We start from the raw sequence: 14,384 nt of genomic DNA on the forward strand, positions 1-14,384 counted from the left end.
ACTAGATCCTGATATTGTAATATAGGTTACTCATACTATACCTGTATAGTACACCTGTATGGTATATACTCACTCTTTTCCCCCCTTGTTTCTCTTTCAGGTACAGCATCTCTTATATTCCATTTCCAGGTAAGAGGATATGTTTCAAACTACGGTACATGAACCCTTTTGTGGATCAGTTAGTTAACATAACTTATCTTAATGAGTTTAACTAACTTATCTTAATGAGTCTAACTAACTTATCTTAATGAGTTTAACTACTTATCTTAATGAGTTTAACTAACTTATCTTAATGAGTCTAACTAACTTATCTTAATGAGTCTAACTACTTATCTTAATGTATTGTCTAACTAACTTATCTAATGATCTAACTTATCTTAATGAGTTTAACTAACTTATCTTAATAGGTTAACACTTATCTTAATAGTTAACTAACTTATTTAATGAGTTATACTACTATGAGTTAACTAACTTATCTTAATGATTTAACTAACTTATCTTAATGAGTTTAACTAACTTATTTAATGAGTCTAACTAACTTATCTTAATGAGTCTAACTAACTTATCTTAATGAGTCTAACTAACTTATCTTATGAGTTTAACTAACTTATCTTAATGAGTTTAACTAACTTATCTTAATGAGTCTAACTAACTTATCTTAATGAGTCTAACTAACTTATCTTAATGAGTCTAACAACTTATCTTATACTATAGTCTTAATAGTTTAACTAACTTATCTTAATGAGTTTAACTAACTTATCTTAATGAGTTTAACTAACTATCTTAATGAGTAACTAACTTATCTTAATGAGTTAACTAACTTATCTTAATGAGTTTAACTAACTATCTTAATGAGTTTAACTAACTTATCTTAATGAGTCTAACTAACTTATCTTAATGAGTCTTAACTAATTATCTTAATGAGTTAACTAACTTATCTTAATGATTTAACTAACTTATCTTAATGAGGTTTAACTAACTTATCTTAATGAGTTTAACTAACTTATCCTAATGAGTCTAACTAACTTAACCTTATCTGGTGTGATTTGTGGCACCCAGTGCCTTGACCGCCCCCACCCTGTGCCCAATAGGCAAGGTTTGGATCATTGGGGGGGGGGGGGGGGGGTTGTTACTTATTTACTTTGTTATATACCAGTTTTTTAACTGTAATAAATACATTTGTTTATTAGTGTCTTACTGCACAGGTAGAAGAGTTTCCCTTTATTTCTCAGTCTGATATTACTGGTTGTTGGTGTGATTTCAGTCAAAGCTCCGTACACAAGGTGCACCCAGGGCTCTAATTTATAGCAAGTGGTGCTCCTAATWAAAAAAAAAAAAAAAAYAAATAGTTAGGAGCACCACATGAGGAAAAAGATTGTATAAATTGACTGCTATACAGCCTGTATTGGGCCTAATATGAATTTTAGCTGCTTTTGAAGCACATGTTATGCCCTAGAAACTGATATGTAACACTAAAGACATTTGGTTTATTATAAAAGCCTAAAATGTTGATACGAATATCTGTCATTGAAATTAGGTTTCTACATTGTGTAAAAAGCACTATTTTCCTATTGAGTTACATTGAAAATTGTAACACTGTAAAAATGTCAGGTTTGTGTTGATGTCGTGCAAGAGATCTGTCGTTCGTTCATTCGTATGATCATCGACTTCCTGAAGAAAATGTCCCCTGTCCTTTCTTTCTCTGCCTCCAGATGTGTGAATATACTGCTAATGTTACCCGTTTGTTAACATCAAAATAACAAGCCGTTTTAGAACGGCTCACGGCATGGTTTATGAATGTAAAATGCGGTCCCGGCGGATCCGCTATCGGAAGATAAAAATGGGTCAGATCTTTTAGTCTGGTCGGGCTAGAAGGAAGCCGCTGTAGTAATGGTCCAACCAATGGCGCTATCGAATCTGCACTCACTTCTTTCTCCAGGACACTGGGAAATAACAACGGTACAGCGACGCTTTATCATTACTACAGCTATTATCTGGGAGAGGTTTTCCCTAGTTGAGATGTTTGTGTTGTCGCACAGGGCTCCTAAAATAAAACTATTGGTCTCACAGGGCTCCTAAAATAAAACTATTGGTCTCACAGGGCTCCTAGAATAAAACTATTGGTCTCACAGGGCTCCTAGAATAAAACTATTGGTCGCACAGGGCTCCCAGAATAAAATTATTGGTCTCACAGCAAAATATTATGATGCAGCACTTTAGGGACCTGGGTCCTATGTTCTTCTGGTGTGTGTGATCACTTTAGGGACCTGGGTTCTATATTCTTCTGGTGTGTGTGTGGGTTCTATGTTCTTCTGGTGTGTGTGATTTCAGTGGTCCAGTTGGTACATTCTTGAGTTGACACAAACCTCATGGACAAGGTTAAAGGTCAAATGCCCCTTAGGCCGTTTAGAAACAGAGAAGTTGGTTCTAAGGGTTCATTGATATGAGTCGGCAACATTTATTCTAGTGTCAAAATTGACTACAAAAGTGGAAATAGGATAAGTTGGCCATGAAGTGTGTTTTGTCATGACTTACTGGGAGGGTATGGGTTACCATCATGCCCAGGGCCCACTAATACAAGAGAATCAGCTGTGCGTGCTCTATCCAATCAGAGCAGTCCGAACCTCSAGACAGGCAGACAGACCTGCCCATTTTACGCAGCGCTTCAGACTTGTTTACATAAGACAACGCTCAGCCAATGTTATGTTAAAWTAACGCTTGMCCCTAAGCCCTTTAATGGAGMGGCCACTTGCTGATGTGTTTGATACTGTCAATCACTGGAGTCTGCCACAAATTAGAATTTAAGATGATCAGAGCGCAATTGTATCCCAACTGCAACTTGTCAATATTCCAAAATCCATTCACGAGCATCTTGTGTCCTCACTGCGACCTGAGTAGGAACATCATTTCCCATGAAACACTGCCAGACACACACACACACACACACACACACACTGGTAATAGTTAGAAAGTTGTAAACGACTAAACGGCACTGAAGCCATTCCTCTTCTCAAGAACTCAAGAAAAATTCAAGACACAATGACTACTGCCCTGTAGCACTCACATCTGTAATCAGGAAGTGCTTCGAGACACAATGACTACTGCCCTGTAGCACTCACATCTAATCAGGAAGTGCTTTGAGAGGCTGGTTATGGCACACATCATCCCAGACACACTAGACCCACTCCAATTTGCATACCGCCCCAACAGATCCATAGAAGACGCAATCTCAATTGCAAGCAACACTGCCCTCACCCACCTAGACAACAGGAATACCTATATGAGAATACTGTTCATTGACTACAGCTCAGCGTTCAACACCATAGTACCCTCCAAGCTAAGGACCCTGGGACTWAACACCTCCCTCTGCAACTGGAACCTGGACTTCCTGATGGGCCGACACCAGGTGGTGAGGGTAGGCAACATCACCGCCACCACGCTGACGTTCAACACGGGGGCCCCACAGGGGTGTGTGCTTAGTCCCCTCCTACTCCCTGTTCACCCACGACTCCAACACTATCATCAAGTTTGCTGATGYCACYACGGTGATAGGCCTGATCACCGGCAACGATGAGACAGCCTACAGGGAGGAGATCAGAGAACTGGCAGTGTGGTGCCGGGACAACAACCTCTCCCTCAATGTCAGTAAGACCAAGGAGCTGATCGTGGACTACAGGAAACCAAGGGGGCGAGCACGCCCCCATCCACTTCGACAGGGCTGCAGTGGAGCGGGTCGAGAGCTTTAAGTCCCTCTGTGTCCAAATCACTAATGACTTAAAATGTTCCACTTGCCTCCTGAGTGGCGCAGCGGTATCACTACAGATCTGGTTCGATCCCAGGCTGTGTCACAGCCGGCCGTGACTGGGAGACCCGTGAGGCGGTGCACAATTGGGACAGCATCGTCTGGGTTAGGGGAGGGTTTGGCCGGCCGGGATGTCTCATTGCGCTCTAGCGACTCCTTGTGGCGGGCTGGGCGCCTGCAAGCTGACTTCAGTCGCACAGTGTTTCCTTCGACACATTGGTGCGGCTGGCTTGCGAACTAAGCGAGCAGTGTGTCAAGAGGGCACTGCGGCTTATCAGGGTTGTGTTTCGGAGGACGCATGGCACTCGACCTTCACCTATCCCGAGTCCGTATGGGAGTTGCAGCGATGGGACAAAACTGTAACTTCCAGTTGGATATCACGAAATTGGAGAGATTTTTATTTTATTATAATGGTCCACTCACGTGCGAAGAAGGTGTGACAGCACCTCCTCCCCCTCAGGAGGTTGAAAGGTTTGGCATGGGCTACTCAAATTCTCAAAATGTTCTACAGCTGCACCATTGAGAGCATCATGACACGCTGCATCACCGCCCTCGATCGCATGGTGTTACAGAGGGTGGTGGGGACGGCCCCAGTAGAGGCCGAGCTCTCTGCCATCCAGGACCTCTTATCAGGTGGTGTGAAGGAAGACCCGGGAAGATTGTTAGACTGATGAGCCAAGTAAAGCCCCAACCCGGCCAAACCCTCCCCTAACCCGGACGACGCTGGGCCAATTGTGCACTGCCCTATGGAACTCCTGGTTCACGGCTGGTTATGATACAGCCTAGGAACGAACCCTGGTCTGTAGTGACGCCTCAACCATTGCGATGCAGTGCCTTAGACCACAGCGCCACTAGGGAGGCCTTGCTGCTAGCATTTCTTAAGGTGCAATCAGTTTCTAAACCCAGAGGCGCAGTTTGGCTCCAGAAAACCATTAGACACGATGACGTGTTTCTACGCATGACCTTAGCTAGCCAACGTCGCCATGACATCGCCTACAAATGTGATCGGGGATTTCTATTGGAGAAGCAGTTTTATCCCATCTTCAGAATGAGGCCGAATAAGGAAGTGCAGTGCTCTTTAAGGAATAATGACAAACTCAAAGAGACACAGATGTTTTATCTTTTGAGAGCAGCAGTCGTCCATCTACAAATGGCAGAGTGCCAACTGAACTAAGTGCGCACACACACACACACACACACTGGTCCCTGAATGAAAACATGTATTTATTTACTTCTAAACACCCCGCTGTTTGGTTCCACCATATGTTGCTAATCCCCTCTAAGGATGCGTCCCACAATGGAAGTCTATCTCCTCTTACCAAATCTTGGCACTACTTTGAGACGCAGAGCACATGGGCCCCTTATGGGTCTGGTCAATTTCGCGGAAGGTACGATTGGCAGCACCAAATAACGCTTCACGCACGATATGTGCGTGTCCACCTATGGTGGAGCGGCTGAACAGACCCAAAAAGCGCGCTCCTTACACACCCCGACGGTACGCCGTCCACACCAGGAATCACAAGAGCAATAGCAAAATGGCAGCTCCCCACCCCACCCAGTTTCAGCTGTTGGTTTTAATGTTCTCACCCAGCCGCGCCTGCAAATGGTATTGCTCACATGCGTCAAATATAACAGGTGTAGTAGACCTTACATGAAATGCTTACTAACAAGCCCTTAACTAACAATGCAGTTCAAGAAAGAGTTAAAAAATATTTCATAAATAAACTAAAGTAAAAAATATAAATGTATCAAAAAGTGACACAAGAAAATGACGTAACATAAACAGAACTATATATACAGGGGGTACCGGTACCGAGTCAATGTGCGGGAGGGGTACAGGTTAGTCGAGGTAATTTGAAAAGTGACTATGCGTAGATAATAAACAGCGAGCAGTGTAAAAACAAAAGGGGGGGGGGGTCAGCTATTAGTTTGTTCTCACACACCCTTCCTGCTCCAGGCTTCCAGTTTTTGAACTTGCTAATATGTCTCTTTTTGTTGTTGCGTAGTATTCATATAATTATCAGTGATAACCTCTGATTGACCCCTGCAAGTTGGCTTTTGGGGGATTTTAGTGGTGATTCTGTCTTGGAATCCCTCTCTCTGAAGGTCAGGGAGGATTAAACATACAATCTACCTCGAGCCCCCCCCCCCCCCCCCCGCCACTAAAGGCATGGCTTGTTCAGCCAGCTGTGTCTGAGTCAAGGATTTCTCTCTCCCTTTAGTGTGAAGTTGGGTGAGGCCCCACCCTCTAAAGTGTCATCTCAAATGGGTGTCCTCACCTGCATTCCTCTCTGTACAACCACAAAGCTGATGTGGAAATATTCCCATATGGAAGAAGTAACAGCGTCACATCTGCCTGTCCCTCACCTCCTCACCCCACCATTTCCATACCCACGTCCGTCCGAACAACCTGGGGGCTATAAAAACCGGCTCCGCCCTGAAAGCCAGGAGACGGCCCTACCATGGGTGGAGCTATAACGTCTTAACAAAAACTCGAGAGTTGCGGCAGAGGCTAATTAAACAAGACTTCGAGCAAGCACCCTGAACACAACAAAATCGTTCGGCAAACCCCATGGGCTGAGAAGGAACCGCGCGCGTTTACACATATCGGTCAATACTATCAAAAATGTGTCTAGTCAAAAAAACAGGAATCCACCTAGCGAGCGACGTCGGTCGATCACAGATAAAATCGAGCCCCTTCACTACGCGATCTCCAATCATCATGTATATACGCAGAGAGGTCGAATTGACTCACTATAAAAAGCTGCACCTCCACCAACATGCTATAAAGTTAGGAGGAGGAAGATATGCCATCTGCCGTCAGGAAACATATAAAATCCGCCCTCTCCCTCACGCGTCATCTGGGTCGTCTAATGGACTAAAAAAAACAACGCCTCCCCTCACTCGTCGTCGCGCTTCCCATGGGTCCGTCGTCATGGAGCTAAATCAAACCGCTCCTGCTCCTCACGTCGTCCGAGCTCAGGTGCGCCGATTAATAGGCCGCCTCATATAAGTCGTACAGTGCCACTGGTGCGCGCTCATACGAACCCTCCTCACGTCGTCGCAATGGCATAAAACGCTCCTCACGTCGTCGTCCAGGCATAAAGCCTCCTCAACGATCGCTGGCAAAGGCGGCCTTATTAAAAAACAGCTCCTCACGAACGGTGCCATCAAAAATGGCTAAAAACGCCCTCACGTCGTCGCAATGGACTATAAAAGGCCTCCTCGACAGTCGTCCGTTCATGGCGCTCAATAAAGCCCTCCTCCACGTCGCGTCATGGCTATAACAACGCATCCTCACGTCCGTCGTCAAATGGCATAAGCCCCCGCTCCACCTCCTCACGCGTTCCACGTGTCGATGTCATTAGTGAGACAGTACCAAACGCTCCCTCCTCCGTCCCGTCGTCATGGCTATAAACGTCGGACCGCTCCTCAACGGTTCCGTCAGTTGCATGCTATAAAGAGCCTAGCTCACCATCACGCCGTCCGTCGCACTCAGCGCTATAAAGACGCCTCTTCCTCCCGAGCTCATCGTCGTATCGGGTCCAATTAATAGAAGCATCGCTCATCAACACAAACGGCTCCGCACGTCCATGGGTCTCTATGATCGTCATAAGGGCTATAACACCGCTTCCTCACCTCAACGTCGTCGTCATGGCCTATACAAGGTCGTCCGCGGTCACTCCAGCGGGCTATAGTCGTCGTCATAAGGCTCCATTCCATTAAGACCCTCGCCCCGTGTTCGTCGTCAATATGGGCGATACTATAAAAACCCTCCTTCCATCAACAGCCGTCCAATCGACGGGGACAGGCTAAAACTAAGGACCCGCCTTCCATCCATCGTTCCGGCGGGTCGTCGAATTCGGGCTATCCAAAACCGGCTCATCACTTACAACAGCGCTCCGTCCGCGGCTTCATGTTGCCCGATTCAGATACATGGCCCTCCTACTCAAAGCCCTACCCTGCTCGAGTCCGGTCGATGTCGCAAATAACGCGTCATGCGGCTTATAATACGCTCCAACTCACGTCGTCGGCGGTTCAAAGTGGCTACTAAAAGGCCCAAATCGCCCCTCCTCTCCACGACGTCGTCGTCATGGCTATAAAAACGCTCCTCCACGTCGTCGCATCAATGGCTATAATAACGCTCCTGCAACGTCGTCGTCATGGCAATAAAGCTCCCGGGCTCAATCACTTGCGGGGCTATAAAACGCTCCTCCACCGTCGGTCGCATGGCTAATAAAGCCCTCCCACAGTCGTCGTCAAGGGCTAAAACGCTCCTCACACAAGCCGCTCCGTCTGTCCCTCACTGGCGCTAAGTCAGGCATGGCTATAAACCCACTAGCCCTCCACACTCGTACGTGTCGCCGTCGATGGCTATAAAACTGTCTCCCACCATGGGCACAGTCGTCGTCAAAATGTAGCTATAAACCCTCCTCACGATCGGCGTCATGGCCCTAAAAGCACCCCTCGACACGGTGTCGTCAATGGCTATAACAGCCCTCCTCTTACGCGTCCTCATGACGCTATAAAGGCCCTTCTCCAGTGTCCGTCAGGTCGATGAGAGAATTAGAAAAACCGCTCTCTAACGCGTCGTCATAGAAGCTGATAAAGCCCCCCAGCTCGCGTCGTCAAATCGACGGGCTATATAAGCCCGCTCACTGCGACTGCATGGCTATAACAGCCGTCGCGCTCGTCATCCTCAAGCTATAATAAGCCCGCCCCTCTACGACGTCCGTCGCAATTGGGGCGGCTAATAAAACGCTCACTCAACAGCCCGTCCTCACAGTCGTACATCATGGCTATATCAGCGTCCTCACGTCGTTTCGTCCGCATGGCTATAAGCCCTTACGTCGTCGTCATGGCTTATTCGGCAGATTCAATAGGCTTACCCACATCAGCCCCTCTCACTAACGGTCGTACCGTCGTACGGTTCGTCGATGGCTAGTCTATAAAACGCCCGAATTCCATAACACGGCCCTCCTTCACTCCGTCATCATGCTATAAAAACGCTCCTACAACGTCGTCTGTCATGGCTATAAACCCTCCTCACGTCGTCGTCATGGCTATAAAAGCCCTCCTCACGTCGTCGTCATGGCTATAAAACGCTCCTCACAGCTCCGTCGTCAATGGCTATAAAGCCCCTCCCACGTCGTCATCTTCGGCATGGGCTTAAAGCCCCATCTCGCCTCACGCTTATTAAAGATCGTCATGGCCTTAATACAACAAGCCGCCTCGCCTCCACCGGTCAATGTGCGTCCTATCACAAAGTCCGGCGCCCTCAAACAGCCCTCCCTCCACGTCGTCGTCATGGCTATAAAAACCGCGTGGTACGGTCATGCGCCATCGATTAACAGCGCTCCGTTCTCACGACGTGCACGAACTAAAAACGCTTCCGGTTCACTAAACAAAGCCCTCCTCGTCGTACGTCATGACGGTGCCTGATTCAGACAAAACTTCCATCAAAGCCCCCTCCGTCCACGGTCGTCAGGGCGGTCATGGCAAAAGCCCCCAATCCCATACCCTCCGTCTCATACGTCGGAGTCGAGTCATGGCAATATAACCAATACCCTCGACTCCTCACGACTCGTCTGTCCGAGTGCCGTGCCATTAGGCTAATGCACCTCCATAACACCTCACCCGTCGCGCGCGGTCGCTCGACATGGGCGATAAAAACGCTCCTCAAGTCGTCGTCATGGTATCACTACACTCAACGCTTCGCGCCCTGTCACACGATGGCTTATAAAAGCGCTCCTCAACGTCGTCGTCAAATGGCTATCATCGGTCGGTCAAGGCCTATAAAAGCACCATCGCCCTGTCCTCACGACTCGTCTCGCGCAGGGTGCATATTAACCAAGCCCCCTCACCTCACGTCGTGCTCGGCTATGCTATTAAAAACCAACCTGCACCGCTCCGCTTCACGACAGGGTGCGTCGATCATAGGAGCATTAGAACACACGCCTCTACACCGGGTCGGCGTCCATGGTGCCAAGAGAAAAACTGCCCAAAAGCTGATTTCTCTTATCAAAACCTCGAGCGCCGTAAGCGATGGCTCAATCAAGAGCGACTACTCTCACGTCCAGAGTTCCGTCCACTGCGAGCCTCGATGATAACAGCCCGCCCGGTCTGTGACTACTCCTATCACTTAAAGGTTTTAGCTAGAGATCGCATGAGAGTCTGAGAACCCACAAGTGGAAAGGACCCTATTTTGTACTCAAACGGCTCTGTCTAGACAAATGTGAGACATAATAACATAAAAGGCACTACCTCGTAACCAAACGCTCGCGTACATGTGCACAACGAGGGCCCACCAAAACTGTCCTGGTAGACCTGGAACATGGGCGATCGGAAGTGACATCACAGAGGGGCCCACCAAACGTTTTCGGTAGAGAATGGGTGATGAGAATCAAAACAGAGGTCGTCCATCAATGGCCTCATAAAGCACACTCCTTTTCTGCAAGAAGTCCGTGAAAACTGGCCACGGATGGCGATATAGAAAAGTCCCTCCCAAACAACGAGGGCTCCCACCCGAATCGTCCAATTCGCGCTATGAAGTAAAGCGAGGTGAGAGCACATCCAACAACGTCGTCGTCATGGCTATAAAACCCTCCCACGAGAGGGCACCAACCAACCTCCTGGTAGAGGAAGCGGGATGACATCACATCGTCCGATGGGCCCCAATGCGCTACATAAACCTCTGGTAGAACGGAAAATTCCGTCCGCACGAATGTCGTAGTGAACACATTCGGAACAAACGCTTCCTCGAGGGGACCGCAACCAAACCTCTAGTAGAGATGCCGGTGATGATCAACCAGAGGGCCACACCAACTTTCTGGAAGAGAAAAACAGATGCGGTGATGACATACAAGAGTCGTGCGGCGAGCGCTCATAAAAACGCCCCACTCCTTATCTGGTAGCAGAATCGCGGTGATCATGGGAGCACATACAACAAGCGAGGGCCCAACCCAACTTTCTGGTAAGAGAATGCGGTGATGTTCCCCAGGTCGAACCTGCCCTCCCCGTGTCCCGGTTAATAAACCTTGGCTGCTCTCGCCCGTTCCCGGTTAAACCTGCTGCTCTCCGCCATGTCCCCGTTAAAAAAAACCTGCTGCTGTCCCCCGGTTAACCTGCTGCTCCCCATGTCCCCCGTCCAAACCTGCTGGCCTCCCCGGCCGGTCAAACAGCCGCTCTCCCTACCCGTCCCGTTACCGCGCTCCCCCTCCTCACGTCGTCGTCATGGCTATAAAACGCTCCTCACGGTCGTCCGTCATGGCTATAAAACGCTCCCTGCACGTCGTTCGTCATGGCTATGAAAACGCTGCCTGCACGCGATCTGGAAATCACGAATGACACAGTGGCCGCGCGTCGTCGTCGTTGCAAGGAAACTAGCTGATTTATCTAACTCAGTCGAGACCAAAACGGAATTTCCAGGAGTTCTCCATCCCTGAGCACCGGGTGTGGTAACTCCTATATAATAAAGTTTAGTAATGATGTTAAGGCACAGTGGAGATATTTGTGAAAGGGCTTTATAAATGAAAAACATAAGCAAGTCAACCTCTGTGACGTCCACAGAGGGCCCACCAACTTTCTGGTAGAGAATGGGGTGATGACATCACAGAGGGCCCAACACAACTTTCTGTGTAGAGAATGGGGTGATGACATCAACAGAGGGGGCCAAAACCCAACTTTCTGGTAAGAAGATGGCGGTGATGACCATTAACAGATGGCGCGCCCACCCTTCGGTCAAGGAACTGGGTGATACATCACAGAGGGGCCCACCAACTTTCTTGGTAGAAGAATGCGGGTGATGACATCACAGAGGGCCCCACCAACTTTTGGTAGAGAATGCGGTGATCACAGAGGCCACTCTTTCTGGCAAACAGTGGAGACATCCGAGGGCCAAACCAACTTTCTAGTAGAGAATGCCGGTGATGACCATCACAGAGGGCCCACCAATTTTCTGGTAGAGAATGCGGTGATGACATCACAGAGGGCCATACCCAACTTTCTGGTTACGAGAATGCGGGTGATGGACATCACAGAGGGCAAACCAACTTCTGGTACGAGAATGCGGTATGTCCCCGGTCGAACCTGCTGCCCCGGCCGGTTAGTCCCCTCCAGGTGTTAAACCTGCTGCTTCATCCCGGTTACCGTCTTGTCCCGGTTAAAGCTGCTGCTCTCCCCATGTCCCCGGTCAAACCTGCTGCTGCTCCGTTCCCCGGTATAAACCTGCTGCTCTCCCCGTGTTCCCGGTCAAACGCTGCTGCTCCTCCCCGTGTCCCGGTCAAACCTGCTGCTCTCCCCGTGTCCCCGGTTAAACCTGCTGCTCTCCCCGTGTCCCCGGTCAAACCTGCTGCTCTCCCCGTGTCCCCGGTCGAACCTGCTGCATCTGCTCTTTCTATATACGACAGCTCAGGGAACTATGGTTGTGTCCTAAACGGCACCCTCTTCCCTAATATAGTGCACTACTTTTGACCAAGGCCCATAGGGTATCCCAAAGGGCTCTGGTCAAAGTTAGTGCGCTTAATAGGGAATAGGGTGCCCTTTGAGACGCACCTTATCTGGGGTATCCTAGAATAGACTTGCACCGGGGTGTCATCATTTCAGTCAATTATCATTTATTTATGTGGTGTGTTTTAGGAAGCCGTTTGTTAAAATAGCAGTCTGTTGCCTCCGGTGTAGAGCCAATAAGGATAGAGGAAAGATGTGTGTGTGTGTGTGTATGTGCCTTTATGTGAAGGGGGGTGAGCTCACTGCAAGTCAGAGAAGCAGGAAAGACACCAGTCGTTTCCACCAACCCCCTCGTACTTCCTCTCTCTCTCCTCCCTCCATCCCGCCCTCTTTTTAACCTGTACTGGTTCAGCTTCACAGCTCCCTCAGTAGGTGTTGAGGGTGGAGGGCAAGGAAAGTCTGCCTAGCAACACATGGATAGGGGTAGAGAGAGCGGTTGACGGCGAGAAAGAAAGAATGAGGGGGAGGCGGAAGAGGGGGAGAGAGAATTGAGATGGACGAGTGACCTTGTTTTGCTGTTGCTGTGGTGACTGCAGGTTGTGATGCATAATTCCAATATCTGGAGTGGGGCAGGGGCATCACTGAACATGTGCTGCTTTCCCGCCAAAACATAATTAAATATGCATGAGCCACACCTATAACAACAAAAGATTAATCTAATAAAATGCAATCACAATACTGTAAAGTACCTTTCTGGTGATATACAGTAATTGTTATCAAGAAAAGGTAAAATATCTGTGGTGGGTACCAAAAAAATATTTAAAATACTAGAAAGAAATCACTGTGTTATCCACAATTGCTTTCATCATTTATTTTKTTGTTTTTGTTCTTCTGCTTTTCAGGTAAATATAGCCTACTGGATTGTTCATGCAAATACCCTTCATGAAGTCTTGTCATTTATCACCGATTCTCCTAACACTTCTGTGTTCCCTTCTTCTCCAGGGACGCCGTGATGAAGGTCTTTACCAGCTGTCTGAGTTAAGAGAACAGACGTGGGTTCAAACACTATTTGAAATCGGTTTAGCTGGGGCTTGATTGAGCATGCCTGGCGTGATGGAACCAATAGAAAATTGCGGAACTGCAAAACCCCACCCACCTAACACTCCAGGAAAGCTAGAGCAATTTGTCTAGGTATTTGAAAGATTTCGAATTGTATTTAAACCCAGGTCTAATGTTTCCAGACTGTCCACTTTTTCATGTGAAGACTAGTAATGCAGAGTGGATATATGTAAAATATTGTTTTTGGAATTGTGTTTTTCCTTTTTATTTTCTAATATATATTTTCATTGCTGTTTCGTACTATGAATCATTAATATTTCCAATAATTGTGTAACAGTTATCTGAAACTAACGTGTATTCATATTATGCTCACCAGGGTTTGGGGTCAATTCCATTTTAAATGTCTTTAATTCAGGAAGTTGACTAAAACTTCTAATTCTATTGTTCTCATTGAGAAGCATTGACGAGATTTCAGTTTACTTCCTGAATTGACTTGAGTTGAAATGGAATTGACCCTGCTTGATGCTTGTCTGCAAAATCTCATATTTTTACACTCAAATTCTGTCTGTCGTTTTTTAAGTGCTTCCGGTGAAAGTGAGAGGTGAAATTAAAATATTATCCATGAAGACGGGGTCGGGGTCAATTAGATTTAAAGGCAGTCCACTCCAGAAGTGATTTAAATTTCAAATCATTTTTTTTTAACAACTCTCGAAATAAATTACTTTTACGTTTCAGTTAGTTGCAAAGTTATTCAAATAGATTTACATTAGATACAATAGATATATATTTTTCCAATTATTCAATTGAAATTGTAGTTTTTCTGCTTTAAATTTGAACTGACCCCAACCCTGCAAAAWTACCAATTTCCTATCTTGTTCTTTCAGAGCAGGTTAAAGCCTATAGACATTTACAATATGATGCCTGTAAATCTGAAAATACAACTCAGTGCCTTACCTTTTCCTGCTTTTGGATTTAGACTTGACAAGAATGGGAAGACTATGTTTTTGATGAATGCCATCAACTGTTTTCATTTTTTAAACTGCCCTCCTTTCAGTAAACTAATTTAGTTCACCCT

At 47.0% G+C, this 14,384-nt stretch overlaps 1 long non-coding RNA gene across 1 annotated transcript in view; it reads left to right on the forward strand.

Moving 5' to 3' along the window:
• The window catches only part of LOC112069990 (uncharacterized), a 15,157-nt gene extending 1,159 nt beyond the window's left edge, over positions 1 to 13,998 (forward strand). Inside the window, exon 2 of the long non-coding RNA XR_002893826.2 lies at positions 13,253 to 13,998. This is a non-coding gene — a long non-coding RNA (uncharacterized lncRNA). The remainder of the gene's footprint in view (positions 1 to 13,252) is intronic.
• The last annotated feature ends 386 nt before the right edge of the window (positions 13,999 to 14,384 follow it).

Source organism: Salvelinus sp. IW2-2015, unplaced genomic scaffold (genome assembly GCF_002910315.2).
Source record: "Salvelinus sp. IW2-2015 unplaced genomic scaffold, ASM291031v2 Un_scaffold1187, whole genome shotgun sequence".
NCBI classification, from domain to species: Eukaryota; Metazoa; Chordata; class Actinopteri; order Salmoniformes; family Salmonidae; genus Salvelinus; species Salvelinus sp. IW2-2015.